Genomic DNA, 17,563 nt, shown 5'->3' on the forward strand with positions numbered 1-17,563 from the left:
GGGAGATATTGGTCAGTCTTGTTATGGAAAGAAATTGGAGCCTCTATCATTACTATTTGTAGCTCCAGGCTATAACATGTATGTAAAAGTGTATCTTGTCACAGAAATTTGGGGACACTTTGTCGGGCTGGTGCAGCAGATTGGTTCGATTCCTGTTCTAGCTGGAGTCGATTTTGGATATGTCCTTTCCCTTGTGACAGCTTGCCTTTGTGCAGGGAACTGAAGAAGGTATGCCCGCTAATGTTTTCTCATCCTCGCTAATTCTTTTAAAGACAAATTCCAATTAAGGAGCAATTTAGTGTGGTCAATCCACCTACCGTGCACATCTTTGGGTTGTGGGGTGAGACCCATGCAAACACGGGAGAGCATGAAACTCCACACTCCGGGCCAGGATGGAACGCGGGTCCTCGGTCCCATGATATATCAGTGCTAACCACTGCACCGCCATCCTCATTAATTCTAATCTCCACCCACACTGATTCTACCTCCTGATTTTCTGCTGTAAGGTTTTTTCTCACTGATGTCATTATATCATCATTTATCAGGGCCACTCTTCCATCTCTTATGTTCTGTCATCTTGCTGGAGTGGAGCATAAATGGCTGAGAAAAAAAAAACGGAGCTAATGTTTCAAGTCGGGGTGAGTCTTTATCAAAGCCAAGACTGGTTAGTCCGACTTGTGTTATGTACTCGGGGATAACACAGGCTGCAACTCGATGCAGCTTTGACCAAAAGATACTCCAGTCTTTGAAGTAAGTTCAATGTGATTTATTGAACCATTAGCACAGTTCTCTATGAGTTCAACTCTCCTGCTAATCTTGCTATAGTAACTCAGTCTAACTAACCAGTCTTCTCTAAGCCACGTGGTGGGTGTGATGCTTCTGATCTGTCCCTGTCCTACTCTCTAAGTGTCGCCTATGGAAAGAGACAGAGCAATGTGTGCCCTGTACTTGTATATAGGTTGTGTCATGCCCCCTTGTGGTAGTGTCATCTCTGGGTATCTTGACTGCCCATTGGTCATGTCCTATTCTATGTGTTCATTAGCTGTATGCCTGCATGTCATGACGTCTCTGGTGCGCCCTCTAGTATTCACTTAGTTGTAGCATATTTACAGTAACCCCTTGTGTATTTACAGTGATGCATATCACCACACGACTGATCTATTTCTATGTCATATATTCCATGTAATCCAATGTACTGACCATAAATGTTGCACCACTATTCAATGTGCCTTGGAGCCACTCCATTTAACTGGATTATCTTGTTTAATTGCAGGAAAATAATTTAAAGTGTGTCTCTGGTAAATGACCTGCATTATGCCCCCTCCACCTCCTTCTCCTAAAAATACACCATTCCGAAACAGCAGGCAAAACATTTGTGAAACAATTGAATCCTTTGGAAAATCCAACAGATTCGCGAGTCATCATTTTTATTCCATTCCTCAATTCAAAATTACCAACTGTTTTAGGGAGACTTGAACTCACAGTTGCTAATTGTTAGTTAAGTTCCTTGAGCGCTAAACTAGTATAACAACCACTGCACCGCCACTTGAGATAGAGACATGCCTCAAATAAAAACAGAAAATGCTGGATAAACTCAGCAGGTCTATCAGCATCTGTGGAGAGAGAAAGAGAAACAGAGTTAACGTTTCGAGTTCTTAGGAAAATCCCACCGAGACGCCTCTGTTGCAGCTACAAATATGGATGTGCAGTGAGTGTGTATGATGCTGCTGGAGTGTACCTGGCGGGCAGGTGCCTGCTCCCTTCCCGGCTCTGTCACAGGAAGGAGGAGTCTGCTCAAGGCGATGACTAACAGAGGACTGGCTCCACTTTCGTTTTGTAGTGACACAGCGGCTGGATCCATCCGGCGGAAAGACCGCCACACAGGGACGCGTTCGCCTTTCAGACCAGTCAGCCCGGTGAGCCAGTGAACAGAAACTTTCTGCAGGGTCGCTCGCTGTGCGGATCATGGCCAACTGCAAGGAGACCGAGGCTGACGAGGTAAGTACTCCGACCTTTTAAGATTTTTTAAAAAATGCGCGCCGGGGGGGGGGGGGGGGTTGCATTTTTGTGTGTGAATCGGAGCGAGATTAAATATGCTGCAGAAAGGAGATGAGGGAATAACATGTGGAATCGCTGAGGGTTTGGCTGCTGAGGTGAGCCAGGTTAAAACATGAAGTATTGTCCTTGTATATTTTAACTCGCTTTTACATTCACCCATTTTGTACTCTGGTGCAACCTAGCCGTCTGTCATGACCAGTATTTTTAAACCCAGTAATCTTTATTTCTTCCTTTCATATCCAATACTTTTACTGTCATTTTGGGGGATCAGACATCTTATGTTGTCTGCGGGTAGTGGCGCCCCAGGTCGCTGTATGTTTACCTCACTCTTCCCCTTAGATTAAGTGTCATTTAGAATGTGTTTATTTATATCATGTGCATGTCCCCTTCCGTTTCAATATTATTATTCAGATAGGGCACGGGAAGGTTTTGCAGCGCGCGCGGTGTTATATCTGGCGACCGGGGCTTTTACTAAGGGGCCTTTCCTCTCCTACCCTAGTCGTCCGCCCCATCTCATCTCCCCCCCCCCCCCCGCATCTCATCTCTCTTCCCCCCCCCCCCCCCCCCCCCATCTCATCTCTTCCCCCCCCCCCCCCCGCATCTCATCTCTTCCCCCCCCCCCCCGCATCTCATCTCTTCCCCCCCCCCCCCCCGCATCTCATCTCTTCCCCCCCCCCCCCGCATCTCATCTCTCTTCCCCCCCCCCATCTCATCTCTTCCCCCCCCATCTCATCTCTTCCCCCCCATCTCATCTCTTCCCCCCCCATCTCATCTCCCCCCCCCCGCATCTCATCTCTCTTCCCCCCCCCCCCCCATCTCATCTCTCCCCCCCCCCCATCTCATCTCTTCCCCCCCCCCCCCATCTCATCTCTTCCCCCCCCATCTCATCTCTTCCCCCCCCATCTCATCTCTTCCCCCCCCCATCTCATCTCTTCCCCCCCCATCTCATCTCTTCCCCCCCCATCTCATCTCTTCCCCCCCCATCTCATCTCTTCCCCCCCCCCATCTCATCTCTTCCCCCCCATCTCATCTCTTCCCCCCCATCTCATCTCTTCCCCCCCATCTCATCTCTTCCCCCCCCATCTCATCTCTTCCCCCCCCCATCTCATCTCTTCCCCCCCCATCTCATCTCTTCCCCCCCCATCTCATCTCTTCCCCCCCCCCATCTCATCTCTTCCCCCCCCATCTCATCTCTTCCCCCCCATCTCATCTCTTCCCCCCCCCATCTCATCTCTTCTCCCCCCCCATCTCATCTCTTCCCCCCATCTCATCTCTTCCCCCCCCCATCTCATCTCTTCCCCCCCCAGCTCATCTCTTCCCCCCCCATCTCATCTCTTCCCCCCCCCATCTCATCTCTTCCCCCCCATCTCATCTCTTCCCCCCCCCATCTCATCTCTTCCCCCCCCCATCTCATCTCTTCCCCCCCCCATCTCATCTCTTCCCCCCCCCATCTCATCTCTTCCCCCCCCATCTCATCTCTTCCCCCCATCTCATCTCTTCCCCCCCATCTCATCTCTTCCCCCCCCCATCTCATCTCTTCCCCCCCCCCCATCTCATCTCTTCCCCCCCATTTCATCTCTTCCCCTCCCCCCATTTCATCTCTCCCCCCCCATCTCATCTCTTCCCCCCCATCTCATCTCCCCCCCATCTCATCTCCCCCCCCCCATCTCATCTCCCCCCCCCATCTCATCTCCCCCCCCATCTCATCTCCCCCCCCATCTCATCTCCCCCCATCTCATCTCCCCCCCCATCTCATCTCCCCCCCATCTCATCTCCCCCCCCCATCTCATCTCCCCCCCATCTCATCTCCCCCCCATCTCATCTCCCCCCCCCATCTCATCTCCCCCCCCCATCTCATCTCCCCCCATCTCATCTCCCCCCCATCTCATCTCCCCCCCATCTCATCTCCCCCCCCATCTCATCTCCCCCCCCATCTCATCCCCCCCCCATCTCATCTCTCCCCCCCCATCTCATCTCTCCCCCCCATCTCATCTCTCCCCCCCCCATCTCATCTCTCCCCTCCATCTCATCTCTCCCCCCCCCATCTCATCTCATCTCTCCCCCCACATCTCATCTCATCTCTCCCCCCCCCATCTCATCTCATCTCTCCCCCCCCCATCTCATCTCATCTCTCCCCCCCATCTCATCTCATCTCTCCCCCCATCTCATCTCATCTCTCCCCCCCATCTCATCTCATCTCATCTCTCCCCCCCATCTCATCTCTCCCCCCCCATCTCATCTCTCCCCCCCATCTCATCTCTCCCCCCCATCTCATCTCTCCCCCCCATCTCATCTCTCCCCCCCATCTCATCTCTCCCCCCCATCTCATCTCTCCCCCCCATCTCATCTCTCCCCCCCATCTCATCTCTCCTCCCCCCCATCTCATCTCTCCCCCCCATCTCATCTCTCCCCCCATCTCATCTCTCCCCCCATCTCATCTCTCCCCCCCATCTCATCTCTCCCCCCCATCTCATCTCTCCCCCCCATCTCATCTCTCCCCCCCATCTCATCTCTCCCCCCCCATCTCATCTCTCCCCCCCCATCTCATCTCCCCCCCATCTCATCTCTCCCCCCCCATCGCATCTCTCTCCCCCCCATCTCATCTCTGCCTCCCCCCATCTCATCGTCTTCCCCCCCATCTCATACTCTTCCCCCCCATCTCATCTCTTCCCCCCCCATCTCATCTCTCCCCCCCTCATCTCTCTCTCCCCCCGCTCATCTCATCTTCTCCCCCCCTCATCTATCTTCCCCCCCCTCTCATCTCTCTTCCCCCCATCTCATCTCTCTTCCCCCCATCTCATCTCTCTTCCCCCCCATCTCATCTCTCTTCCCCCCCATCTCATCTCTCTTCCCCCCCATCTCATCTCTCTTCCCCCCCCATCTCATCTCTCTTCCCCCCCATCTCATCTCTCTTCCCCCCCATCTCATCTCTCTTCCCCCCCATCTCATCTCTCTTCCCCCCCATCTCATCTCTCTTCCCCCCCATCTCATCTCTCTTCCCCCCATCTCATCTCTTCCCCCCCCCATCTCATCTCTCTTCCCCCCCATCTCATCTCTCTCCCCCCCATCTCATCTCTCCCCCCCATCTCATCTCTTCCCCCCCAGCTCTCTCTCTCCCCCCATCTCTCTCTCTCCCCCCCATCTCTCTCTCTCCCCCCATCTCTCTCTCTCCCCCATCTCTCCCTCTCTCACCCCCATCTCTCTCTCTCCCCCCATCTCTCTCTCTCCCCCCATCTCTCTCTCTCTCCCCCCATCTCTCTCTCTCTCCCCCCATCTCTCTCTCTCCCCCATCTCTCCCATCTCTCTCTCCCCCATCTCTCTCTCTCCCCCCCTCTCTCTCTCTCCCCACATCTCTCTCCTCTCCCCCCATCTCTCTCTCTCCCCCATCTCTCTCTCTCCCCCCATCTCTCTCTCTCCCCCCATCTCTCTCTCTCCCCCCATCTCTCTCTCTCCCCCCCATCTCTCTCTCTCCCCCCATCTCTCTCTCTCCCCCCATCTCTCTCTCTCCCCCCCATCTCTCTCTCCTCCCCCCCATCTCTCTCTCTCCCCCCCCATCTCTCTCTCTCCCCCCCCATCTCTCTCTCTCCCCCCCCATCTCTCTCTCTCCCCCCCCATCTCTCTCTCTCCCCCCCCATCTCTCTCTCTCCCCCCCATCTCTCTCTCATCCCTCCCCCATCTCTCTCTCTCCCCCATCTCTCTCTCTCCCCCATCTCTCTCTCTCCCCCATCTCTCTCTCTCCCCACATCTCTCTCTCTCCCCCCCATCTCGCTCTCCCCCCATCTCTCTCTCTCCCCCCCATCTCTCTCTCTCTCCCCCCCATCTCTCTCTCTCTCCCCCCATCTCTCTCTCTCCCCCCATCTCTCTCTCTCTCCCCCCCATCTCTCTCTCTCTCCCCCATCTCTCTCTCTCTCCCCCATCTCTCTCTCTCTCCCCCATCTCTCTCTCTCTCCCCCCCTCTCTCTCTCTCCCCCCATCTCTCTCTCTCCCCCCATCTCATCTCTCTCTCCCCCCATCTCTCTCCTCTCTTCCCCCCCATCTCTCTCTCTCCCCCCCATCTCTCTCTCCCTCTCTCCCCCATCCTCTCTCTCTCTCCCCCCCATCTCTCTCTCCTCTCTCCCCCCATCTCTTCTCTCTCTCTCTCCCCCCCCATCTCTCTCTCTCTCCTTCCCCCCCATCTCTCTCTCTCTCCCCCCCATCTCTCTCTCTCTCTCCCCCCCATCTCTCTCTCTCTCCCCCCATCTCTCTCTCTCCCCCCATCTCTCTCTCTCTTCCCCCCATCTCTCTCTCTCTTTCCCCCCATCTCTCTCTCTCTCTCCCCCCATCTCTCTCTCTCTCTCCCCCCCCATCACGTTCTCTCTCCCCCCCCCATCACGTTCTCTCTCTCTCCCCCCCATCTCGCTCTCTCTCCTCCCCCCCATCCTCTCTCTCCTCTCTCTCCCCCCCCCATCTCTCTCTCTCTCTCCCCCCCATCTCTCTCTCTCTCTCTCTTCCCCCCATCTCTCTCTCTCTCTTGCCCCCCATCTCTCTCTCTCTCTCTCTCTCTCTCCCCATCTCTCTCTCCCCCATCTCTCTCTCCCCCCCCATCTCTCTCTCTCCCCCCCATCTCTCTCTCTCCCCCCATCTCTCTCTCTCTCCCCCCATCTCTCTCTCTCTCCCCATCCTCCTCATCTCTCTCTCCCCCCATCTCTCTCCTCTCTCCCCCCCATCTCTCTCTCTCTCACCCCCCCATCTCTCTCTCTCTCACCCCCCCATCTCTCTCTCTCTCCCCCCCCCATCTCTCTCTCTCTTCTCCCCCCCCCATCTCTCTCTCTCTCTCTCCCCCCCCATCTCTCTCTCTCTCTCCCCCCCCCATCTCTCTCTCTCTCCCCCCCCCCATCTCTCTCTCTCTCCCCCCCCCAATCTCTCTCTCTCCCTCTTCCCCCCCCCCCCCCCCATCTCTCTCCCTCTCCCCCCCATCTCTCTCCCTCCCACCCCCCCAGTCTGAGGGGAGAAGCTCTCAGGACAAGTCCTACTCTGTGCTACCCTGCAGTTTTGTCCTAGGCTTGTCTGCCTCTTCAGAGTTCAGTGCTGCGCCCTAGCTTGTAAAGAGAGTAAAAACATTTAAGGACGTGGTCTTTTAAAATAATGAATGCAACAAAAAAAAATCAGAGGGAAACCAGATTATACAATTTGAACTTGGTGGACAAGTTTTTTGATAGTGCAGCAACTCTCCCTCCCCCTCTCCCTGTGTTGAAACGCTAGTCGAGATTATGTGTTTTATCAGAACTGGATCAACTCTGATGAGCTGTTAAACCTTAAGTGTTAACTTGTTCCATGTTCTCGAGTAATGAGAGGAGATTATCTCAATATCTACCCAGGCATGATGGATTGTTTGGGGACACATTGAGAAAACAGGTGGGTTGGAATATCTGCCTGTAAAGGAATCCGCCTATTTAAATAAATGAAAGGAAATTGGGTGAGGTTCTTTTGAGGGTGTAATTATAATTTTACATACTGCCTGTGCCTAAGTGATCCAGCCTTCCTGTGTGCAGACCTGGATAGACTTTCCCTTTTTTATGAATGCATTTGGCATTCAAATTTGACTTAAAACGTTAATATTAAAACTAATTTTTTCGGTGTATTTGAAAGATCTCTTGGTTATTTCCTTTTCCTTCCTATAACTTTTTTTCCTTAATTTGCCAAGTCTTTTGAACATTTAGAGTATAAAATGGACTTTCGAATGCAACCATCATGTTGTAAATATCTATCTGGGTTGTAAGATGTCCTCGCATTATGAAAGCACTATTTGCTAAAATGTAGGATTTGAAAATGTTGTGAATGATTGTAACGCACAAAGGTCTACATAGTGCTTGACCAATGTTCGAAGCAGGTTAAACTGACTAGGTTAATACTACACAAATTTAAGCCCACTTTTAGTTTTTAAAAGATTTTAGAAGGATTAAGGCTGTCATTCTTTTCATATGAACTGACAGAATCCCTACAGTGCCATTCGGCATTCGGCCTATTGAGTCTGCACCAACCCATCGAATGAGCGCCCCAACCCGCCCTATTCCCATAACCCTGTAACCTAACCTGCACATCCATGGACAGTAAGGGGCACTTCACCGTAGCCAATCCACCTAACCTGCACATCTTTGGGGTGATGATATATATTTTAATGTGTATGTACAATGTTGTTTCAACTAAGAAACATTGCAATGTCATTATGTAATTTTGAAATTTATGTCTATTTTAAACAATTTTTGACTGAACAAATATAAGTTTGACAGAACTCTGGTTATATAATTCTAATTCACGCACTTAGGTAATTTCTGTTGAGACAGTCAACCAAATATTAAGAGCTCACAGTTACTTGCCATGCATAACTGTCTTTGCCAGTGTGCTACTTATAATAAGAAATTATTGTTAAACATATAGAATGGCACAGATGAAGGATTAAAATTCTAAAAAAACTTCTAAAGAGTTAAGGTTAGTGAATTATTGATGACATCTGAATCCTGACATATTTATTTACTTCAAACTAAGGATTTCTTTCCAAATGCAGTAAAAGGTGCCCCAATGAATTGATGGCTGGTTTAGCACAGGGCTAAATCGCTGGCTTTGAAAGCAGACCAAGGCAGGCCAGCAGCGAGGGTTCAATTCCCATACCAGCCTCCCCGAACAAGCGCTGGAATGTGACGACTAGGGGCTTTTCACAGTAACTTAATTTGAAGCCTACTTGTGACAATAAGCAATTTTCATTTCATTTCATTCATGTCTCAATCAGATTGTGATATTAGGTTTTGCCTTAATACTCAGAATAGCCTGCCCTGTACCATAATGCTGTTTTTCATGTTCTGCTTTTTAAAATTTAAATCTCTATATCGTCCCATTGTGGGTTCATAGATTCCCTCTGCGCTCTCTCCAAGGCCTTGACATCTTTCCTGAAGCTTCATTTTCAGGATTAAACATAATTGCCTAGCTGAACTTCGAAATAAAATTTAGAGATGCCCTGCCTTTCTCTCTTTTCTTTGATAGGAAGATATTGAAACTGGTGTGATGCCTAGTTGGAATTAGGAATTTAGGAGCTTCAGGCCTTAATATGATGAACGTGACTAACCTTCATTTTTTAAAAAGTATTTTTATTCGTTTTGCATTTGTAATATAATAACATTGCAAGGAGCATGACACAGTAATAACGAGTTATTTACAGAGTGGGTATATGAGGCAGAAAAAAGAGAACATTAGGATATATATATACACACAAAGGTAAAGTGTGTACAGTGGGTCCCCAGTGATCGGTTACCACAACCGTGTCGTATTAACTTTATTCATGTTGTCTCCTGGTATTAAAACAAACTAGAGGTGTGTTTGGTGCTACCTGGGTGTGTCTTGTTGCCGTTGTTGTGACATCACCCATGTGTTTCCTTGCCCTTCATCCCCCCTGGCTCCACTGCCTTGCCTGCCCTGTACCCTGGTTGGTGTCCCCCTCCCTTTCAGCTTCCCCCCCCCCCCCCCCCCCCCCCCCCCCATATTCTTCTTCCATTGTCAGTTTTTGTCGTGGCCTTCTCTCTCTCCTCCTCCTCCTTTGCCCCCACCCCACCTTTGCCTTATTGGTTGCTGGTCACAAACAGGTCTTGGAACAGGCTGGTGAATTGCTTCCACATGTGGTGAAAGCCTTCCTCCGATCCCCGAATGGAGAATTTTGCATGTTCCAATTTAAGAAATTCTGCTATGTCGGACATGGCCTTGGGTTGACGCTGCTGATCTCCAGGCGGGCAATCAGCGAGGCAAAGGCTAGGACATCTGCCCCTCCCTGCAAAGAGGTCTGGCTGTTCCAATACCCTGAAGACCGCCACCAGTGGGCATGCTCCAACACCCTCCACCCAAGCACCACATTGGACATTGGCCACGAAAAAGATGATCCAGTACCAGACAAGTCTGGGACACGACTGGAACATGTGGGTGCCGTTGACCGTGCCTCGCTGGCACCGTTCACATTTGACTTCCACCCCTGTGAAGAACCCATGCGTGCATATTCTGGTCAAGTGTGACTTGTGCACCACCTTTTAGCTACATTAGGCTCGCCCTAATCAGTGCTTCACTCCAGAATCGTTCGCCTATCTCCATGCCTAGCTCTTCCTCCCACTTCACCCGTGTATCATCCAGAAGATGATCCAGTACCTCTTCCAGTAGTCACCCATACACGCCGGCGCAGCTACCATGTCCTAGTTTGTGCACAGCCAGAAGCCTGTCCAGTAGGAGTGTCCTGGTAGCTGTGATAACTTTGTTGTCTCTTTGCGGAGGAAGCTCCTTATCTGTATTATCTTAGCTCGTTCCCTTTCGGGAGCTGGAGCTTGTCGTCAGTTTCCCCCAGTGTCACTACTCTGTCCCCTAACATCAGTACTCCTTCCTCCTGTCTCCACCTTTTTAAAGGAGGCATTTATTGTTGTATGGGTAAATCTATGGTTCTTGCAGATGAGGGCCATGTTGGACGTTGCGACTAGACCGAAGTGGTGCCTGAGTTGGTTCCATGTTCTCAGTGTGACCACCACCACTGCTCTTGAGTATTTGGCTGGAGGCATTGGGAGTAGAACGTGCCAGTGCTCAGAAGGATGTTCCCGTGCAAGAGCCCTCTCCCCTTTTTACCCATCCCGTTTCTGCAGTGGCTGCCTGGTGACAGAGTAGGAGGTCCCTTCTCTATCCCCATACTCCTCCTTCTTTGCAGGGCGCTCTTATGGATTCCCCCTTACACACACACAAACGCCATGATTAATTTGTCTACTTTGGTGAATGAAGATCCAAAGGGAACAGAACAGGAAGAGGAACCTAGGCAGTGCTCTCTCCCTGGCCCTTCCCTTCCCATGGGTTCACAGAGAAGATTTCACTCTTCTCAGGTTGAATTTGTAACCTGGGAAGGTTCAGAACTCGTTCAGGAATTCCATTATTCCTCCCATGCTGGCTAGGGGGTTCGAGATGTATTGGAACAAGTCATCTGTGTAGAGTGAGACTCTGTGTTCCCTGTCTTCCCTCTGAATGCCTCTCCACCCCTTCGCTGATCTGAGAGTGATGACCAGTGGATCGATTGTCAGTGGTTTCCCCGACGAGATGAACCGTGACCCAAACCCAAACTGTTACAATATTTCCATGAGATGCCTCCATTCGACTCTGTCAAAGGTCTTCTCTGCAACTAGGGAGATGACCACTTCTGGTGTCACCTCCCCGGGTGGGGTCACAATCACGTTCAGCAGGAGTCTGATGTTTGCCGTTAATTGTCTACCCTTGACAAAGCCTATCTGTGCTTCCGCGGTCACCTCAGGCACGCAACTCACAAGTCGCCTTGTAGGGCCTTTGCCAAGACCTATGGCGTCAGTGTTTAGGAGTGACCCTCACTCCGTCGGGTTTTTTGTGGATCAGTGATATTGAGGTCAGTGCCAGCGTGGGCAGCACGGTCCCTTTCGATAGCGAGTCATTGAACATCTCCCACAGGTGCGAGGCCAGTGCTGCAGTAAATGTTTTTCTAGAAGTCCACCAGGAATCCGTCCTGCCTTGGTGCCTTCCCCGACTATTGCCTTCTTTCTTCTGGTTGCCTGCATGTGCAACCTGTTGGATCTGCCGTTCAATTCCCCATCCTTGCCAGGCACCCCCTCCTTTTTGTTAGTTGCGCCGCAGCCCCCCTTTACTTCCACATATTAGCATATTTTCCAGCCCCCCCCCCCCCCCCCCAAGTTGAGTAAGTGTTCAGCCTGGAGATCAAAGACACATTGTGTCCATATAAGTCCGCTATTGTTGTCTTCCTGTCCGTACTTCTGGATGAACTTGTCTGTGTCTTCCGGCATGTTCTTTATTGCCAGACGTTACCCAGAGTCTGTCCGGGTAAAGCACTCTGAACATCACCTTATTCTTGAATAAAGCCGCCTTGGTCCCATTGAACTCGGTCCGGTCAGGTCGGTCCCAATGTTCTGATAGATTTGGATTGTCCCATCTACAGGACTGCGTTTCTTGCCCAGTTTAGAATTCACTCCTTGTCCTGATATTTGTGGAGCGTGACGATAATCGCCCATGCGGGTTCTCATGCTTTGGCCTTTGCCGGAGTGATCAGTGGGCCCGGTCTACCTCTGGGAGCTTGGGAAGTTCTCCCCCCACAAAACCACCTTTCGGAACATCTGGGCACTGTACTACACCGGGATTCTGCCCTCTGTGCCCTCAGGGAGTCCGACAATCCTTTAAGTTCTGGCGGTGAGACCTATTCTCCGAGTCTTCTACCTTCCCCTTGACCTCTCTGGGTCATCACCAACCTTGCCACTTCTGCCATGAGCGAGGCGAACTGGTCGCTCTCGTCTGTGGCCACTTTCTCCAGGGCCTCCAGTCTCTGTACAATTTGTTCCAGCACCTCTTTGAAGGGGGCCAACATGATTTCTATGGCTGCCATGTGGATCTCTTTAATGGAGTCCCTTTCTAAGGAGCTCCATCCATTGCCTTGGCTGCGAGTGGGCCTCTTTCGCGTTGGCGATCCCTCTTGATCCACCATATCCTGCTGTGCTTCGCTCCACATGTCTGCAGTCTGGACCTTCCTCTCCTGACTCTCGTTGCTTTTACCATTTTCCTGGCTCTGTGGCTGGTTTGAGGGCGTTTCCTCGGGTGGTTGTTAATTTAGTTTAAGGGTGGGGTTGTTATTTCGGTGTCCGTTTTTTGGGTTAAAAGGACCTAATTCGAAGTTAAAGAGTTTAAACCTTTTGTGTGACTGTTCAGCACATCATCACCACCGGAAGTCCTTCGTTGAGAGTAGGTACCGCTGGATACAGATCAGAGTGGGAATCATGTCCTCTTTCCTCAGATAACTTCAACTTGCCTTTATGAGGTGCAGTAGCACACTAGGCAGTTCATTTATCCCAGTGTCTCCTAAACTATTTTCCAGTGTGACTCATTTTAACACTAGAAAATTAATGTGAACCAAGACCCCAAAAATCTAAACCACAACAAAGCAGCATAGTAATATTTGGGGTATAATAACATTTGTGTGCTCTGGATCATCATATAATACATCATTATACGTCATTGGGCAGCACAGTACACAAGTGATTAGCACTGTGGCTTCACAGCGCCAAGGTCCCAGGTTCGAATCCCTGCTGGGTCACTATCTGTGCGGAGTCTTCACGTTCTCCCTGTGCCTGCGTGGGTTTCCTCTGGGTGCTCCGATTTCCTCCCACAGTCGAAAGATGTGCAGGTTAGGTGGATTGGCCATGATATATTGCCCTTAGTGACCAAAAAAGGTTAGGAGAGGTTATTGGGTTACGGGGATAGGGTGGAAGTGAGGGCTTAAGTGGGTCGGTGGTGCAGGTTTGATGGGCCAAATGGCTTCCTTCTGCACTGTGTTCTATCTATCTATCTATCTATCTATCTATCTATCATATAAATTTAGTACTCTTTTTAAAGTCCCGGTAAAAATGTTATTTTTAGTATTGGCTGGTCTATTACTTCATCTGAGTCACTCCAGCTCATGGACCTTGGCCCTTGCTAATCTTCAGCAACATCACATGAAAATTCCCTAAAACATCACATGAAAATTCCCTAAAGGTAATCTTGACAGCATTGATTTTAGTGTGAGATAAGCCAAATGCATATTTTACTTTCTACTGAGGATTTCAAATGGCCCAAAATCGTATTTGTAGTTCCAGAGGCTGCAGCTTCACAATGATTCCAGTAACACTCAATTTAAAACAAAATGGATTTAATTTGCAAGGTAAGCAATTTATCTGAATGTGTAGCAGTGCTCCTCCCAATCTGGGGAAAGTAGAGTGCTTCTGAACAGGCATAAAATATAATGTGTGACTGTTACTCCCCATAGAACATACAGTGCAGAAGGGGGCCATTCGGCCCATCGAGTCTGCAGCGACACACTTAAGCCCTCACTTCCACCCTATCCCCGTAACCCAATAACCCCACCTACCCTTTTTTGGTCACTAAGGGCAATTTATCATGGCCAATCCACCTAACCAGCAAGTCTTTGGGCTGTGGGAGGAAACCGGAGCACATGGAGGAAGCGCACGCAGATACGGGGAGAACGTGCAGACTGCACAGACAAGTGACCCGGCGGTGAATTGAACCTGGGACCCTGGCGCTGTGCTATAGCGCCACAGTGCTATTCACTTGTGCATCCGTGCTGCCCACTGTGCTCCACACTGAGGTTTCAGCCAAGCTCTCCATATTGCCAGGTGACCAAAGACTTCCTGAAGTCCCACTCCATGCCCCAACCCTACACACACACACATACACATACACACACAGTCATAATCCCCTCTGGCCCCTCTCCAAACACAGGCAGGCACAGACACAGTAATCAGCCTCTCTTCCACCCTCATATCATACACAGGCCAGCTAGCTAGTGGCAGCTTTCACAGTTTGAGCCTCAATCTGCGTCTGAGCAAGTGTGGCTGTGGTGCTGCAGACAACATTTTAAAACCTTCTTGAAAAGAAGAGAAAAGCGCCAAGATGGCAAAATGAGTAGTGCAAAGGGAGCATTTAGCCCTTGGTCCGCGGCAAGCTTTGTAAGAAGGAACGCTCACAGACCCTGTCAATGTTTCTGCGACCCAATAGGGGCTACTACTGTTTCCCTTCAGACTTGCTGGAATAAAAGGTCTGATAATTAAGAGTTGTACTTGATATTTAGCTGCACTGGGGTATCCGGAAAATGGGTCATGCTGTAGGTGGGCAGGAATATGCAGCAACATTCTGTTTAGACTGTCTAACTTTAAAGTTATGTCCCCAGCGACTGCTGGGAGATTAATTAGTACTACTTTAATAAAGAAATGTACAAGCTCTGGTGGTAAAATTACATTAGTTGAAAAATGAAATGAAAATCGCTTATTGTCACAAGTAGGCTTCAAATGAAGTTACTGTGAAAAGCCCCTAGTCGCCACATTCCAGCGCCTGTTCGGGGAGGCTGGTATGGGAATTGAACCATGCTGCTGGTCTGCCTTGGTTTGCTTTAAAAGCCAGCTATTTAGCCCTGTGCTGACCAGCCCCTGGAGTTTATTATTGAGGTGTGTGTATTCATTTACGTGGTGTGAAAGTTGGCATCATTACTTAAACAGCAACCATCACGATTATATATTTACAATTGTTGCGTGGTCACTTTCTATGGCAACAACAGGACAAGTTCCACTTTGCAGTAGTAGATCTGAGATTTTTCACCGGCAAATAGGGGAGGCCAGACCATTCTATCTGTTTATAATTGTGCCGATTGATTTGTAGTCAGTGGATGTATTAAGTTACATTTTTATTGGATGGCATTATGGAAGTTTGTAGAATCTTCACATATTTTTGGATTGTGGTGTTTGATTATGTTCATTCATCCATGTTGTCACAAGTGGCTTTGGCTGGAACCTATTAAAACATTGCAGTGTTCCATTGTTTATAGCACCTTTTGAACTCTGGAAAGATTGTGGTGCCCATTAAAATACAATACAGTTTTCCTGATGGCTTAAAGGGTAAATGCATGGGCTACAGTATGTGTAAGGTTTCAGTTTTGACCTTTCATCTTGTTAATTTAGCTTGGCTAGTGATGGCCGATGATGGGAGTGGGCCAGTGATAGGGTGCTATATCAGTCTGAGAGTCCAGAATACGGATCGGAAAGATCAACTTGGGTTTACATCTCAATCGATTTGAAGTAGCCAAATGGGCATAGCCCTTTTATTAGGCATATCCCTTTTTTTTTTAAACAAAAGAAAATTAAAGGCATATGTTTTTGACTTTGTGCCCTCAGCTTCTTAACATAGTAACCAACTTGTATATTGTGCAATGAATTTGATTATTTTTTTTCCAGTATATCACTTTCTACTAATGACTGACAAAGAAAAACTGCCAAGGAAACGGCTCAGGATGAAGTTCATCTGCAGACAATGAGCCAAGGAATTGCTTTTGGGAACATATCGCATGACATGACGGTAGCACAGTGGATAGCACTGTGGCTTCACAGCGCCAGGGTCCCAGGTTCGATTCCCTTCTGGGTCACTGTCTGTGCGGAGTCTGCACGTTCTCCCTGTGTCTGCGTGTTTCCTCCTGGTGCTCCAGTTTCCTCCCGCAGTCCAAAGACGTGCTGGTTAGGTGGATTGGCCATGATAAATTGCCCTTAGTGACCAAAAATGGTTAGGAGGGATTGTTGGGTTACGGGGATCGGGTGGAAGTGAGGGCTTAAGTGGGTTGGTGTAGGCTCAATGGGCCGAATAGCCTCCTTCTCCACTGTATGTTCTATGACTTTCAACTGTGCTTCTGACATTCAGCTTCTCCTACCATGTGGGTGCAGGCATGCAATAAAAATGCAGAATAATTGGAGTGGGAGTGGGTTTGGACGGGGCGGGTAGAAGGCCAGGAATACGTCAGAGGAGAGTCAGTGCTGCCATCAGGAAGAACTAGTTTTGCACCAGTAAGGTGGGGAGCATTTTTGGTACATATCTGGGTCGGGTTTATTATGTCCGCTGGGCACCTCCTATCTGGGATGATGTATTCATCCAAGGTCATGGGGAAGCTTGCAGTCTGTACCCCGTGATTCTCAGGAGGGTTATAATCCCTCACCCCCACTAAGTCTGTTGCGATGGTCCATCGAGCAGGACCTCGGCCCATCTTCGCCCTGGGTTGGCGCTCAGATGTCACCTGTGCAGGTTCTGGCGGTGTGTAGCGCACGGGGGAATCGTCATTTGCGGGTTGAGCACCTGAAGCCGCGCCCCCACTGGCGGATCAGCATCTGTGTCCTGGTACATGGCAGCTGCAGGCGGTCGCGTCTCCATTTGAGTCCAAATTGGAGATATCGACGTTCAGCATCTCGGCGTCCTGGGGGGTCTGGGATCTGTGATGGCGGTACTGGCGGCAACATCGGTGGAGATGGCAATAATGGTGCCAGTTCATCCGGATGAGGATAACCCAATGCCGGGGTCCAGCTGCGGAGGTGATCTATGTGCTGATTTGACTCTCTACCCTGTGCCCGTACCATATACGACAGTAGCCTGGTATGCTTAAACATGATGCCTGGGACCCACATTACTCCGTCACCAAAATTTCCGACGTATATCGTGTCACCGGGTGAAAAACACCAAAGGGACACATGCCTTCCAGAGTCCAGTTCTGATTGTGCCTGCCTGCCACGGACCTTCCCGCCAATGTCCGGCTACGTGAGACTCGGGCATGTGTGGACGCACCACCCCATCAGTAGTTCTGACGCCACCACCCCCCTGGTGGCGTGCAGCATAGTCCTGTAGTAGAAAAGGAAATGAGCCAGACACATCTCATGGGAACCCATAGTCTGCTTTCGCATTCCCCTCTTGGATGTCTGGACCGTCCGCTCGGTCAGACTGTTTGGTGCCGGGTGGTGTGGTGTGGACGTGATGAATCTGGTTGGTCTGCAAGAGAACCCCAAATTCTGTGCTGGTGAATGCCGTCCTGTTGTCCGAGATGAGGATCTCTGGTACTAAAAGACTGCCAGAGCCGCTCTATCATGGCCTTGGGGGTCGTCAAAAGCATTCGGTGAAT

At 50.1% G+C, this 17,563-nt stretch overlaps 1 long non-coding RNA gene across 1 annotated transcript in view; it reads left to right on the forward strand.

Moving 5' to 3' along the window:
- The first annotated feature begins 1,675 nt into the window (after positions 1-1,675).
- The window catches only part of LOC119970202, a 69,265-nt gene continuing 53,377 nt past the window's right edge, over positions 1,676-17,563 (forward strand). Inside the window, exon 1 of the long non-coding RNA XR_005461561.1 lies at positions 1,676-1,998. This is a non-coding gene — a long non-coding RNA (uncharacterized LOC119970202). The remainder of the gene's footprint in view (positions 1,999-17,563) is intronic.

The sequence above is a fragment of the Scyliorhinus canicula genome, chromosome 8 (genome assembly GCF_902713615.1).
Source record: "Scyliorhinus canicula chromosome 8, sScyCan1.1, whole genome shotgun sequence".
Classification (NCBI taxonomy): domain Eukaryota; kingdom Metazoa; phylum Chordata; class Chondrichthyes; order Carcharhiniformes; family Scyliorhinidae; genus Scyliorhinus; species Scyliorhinus canicula.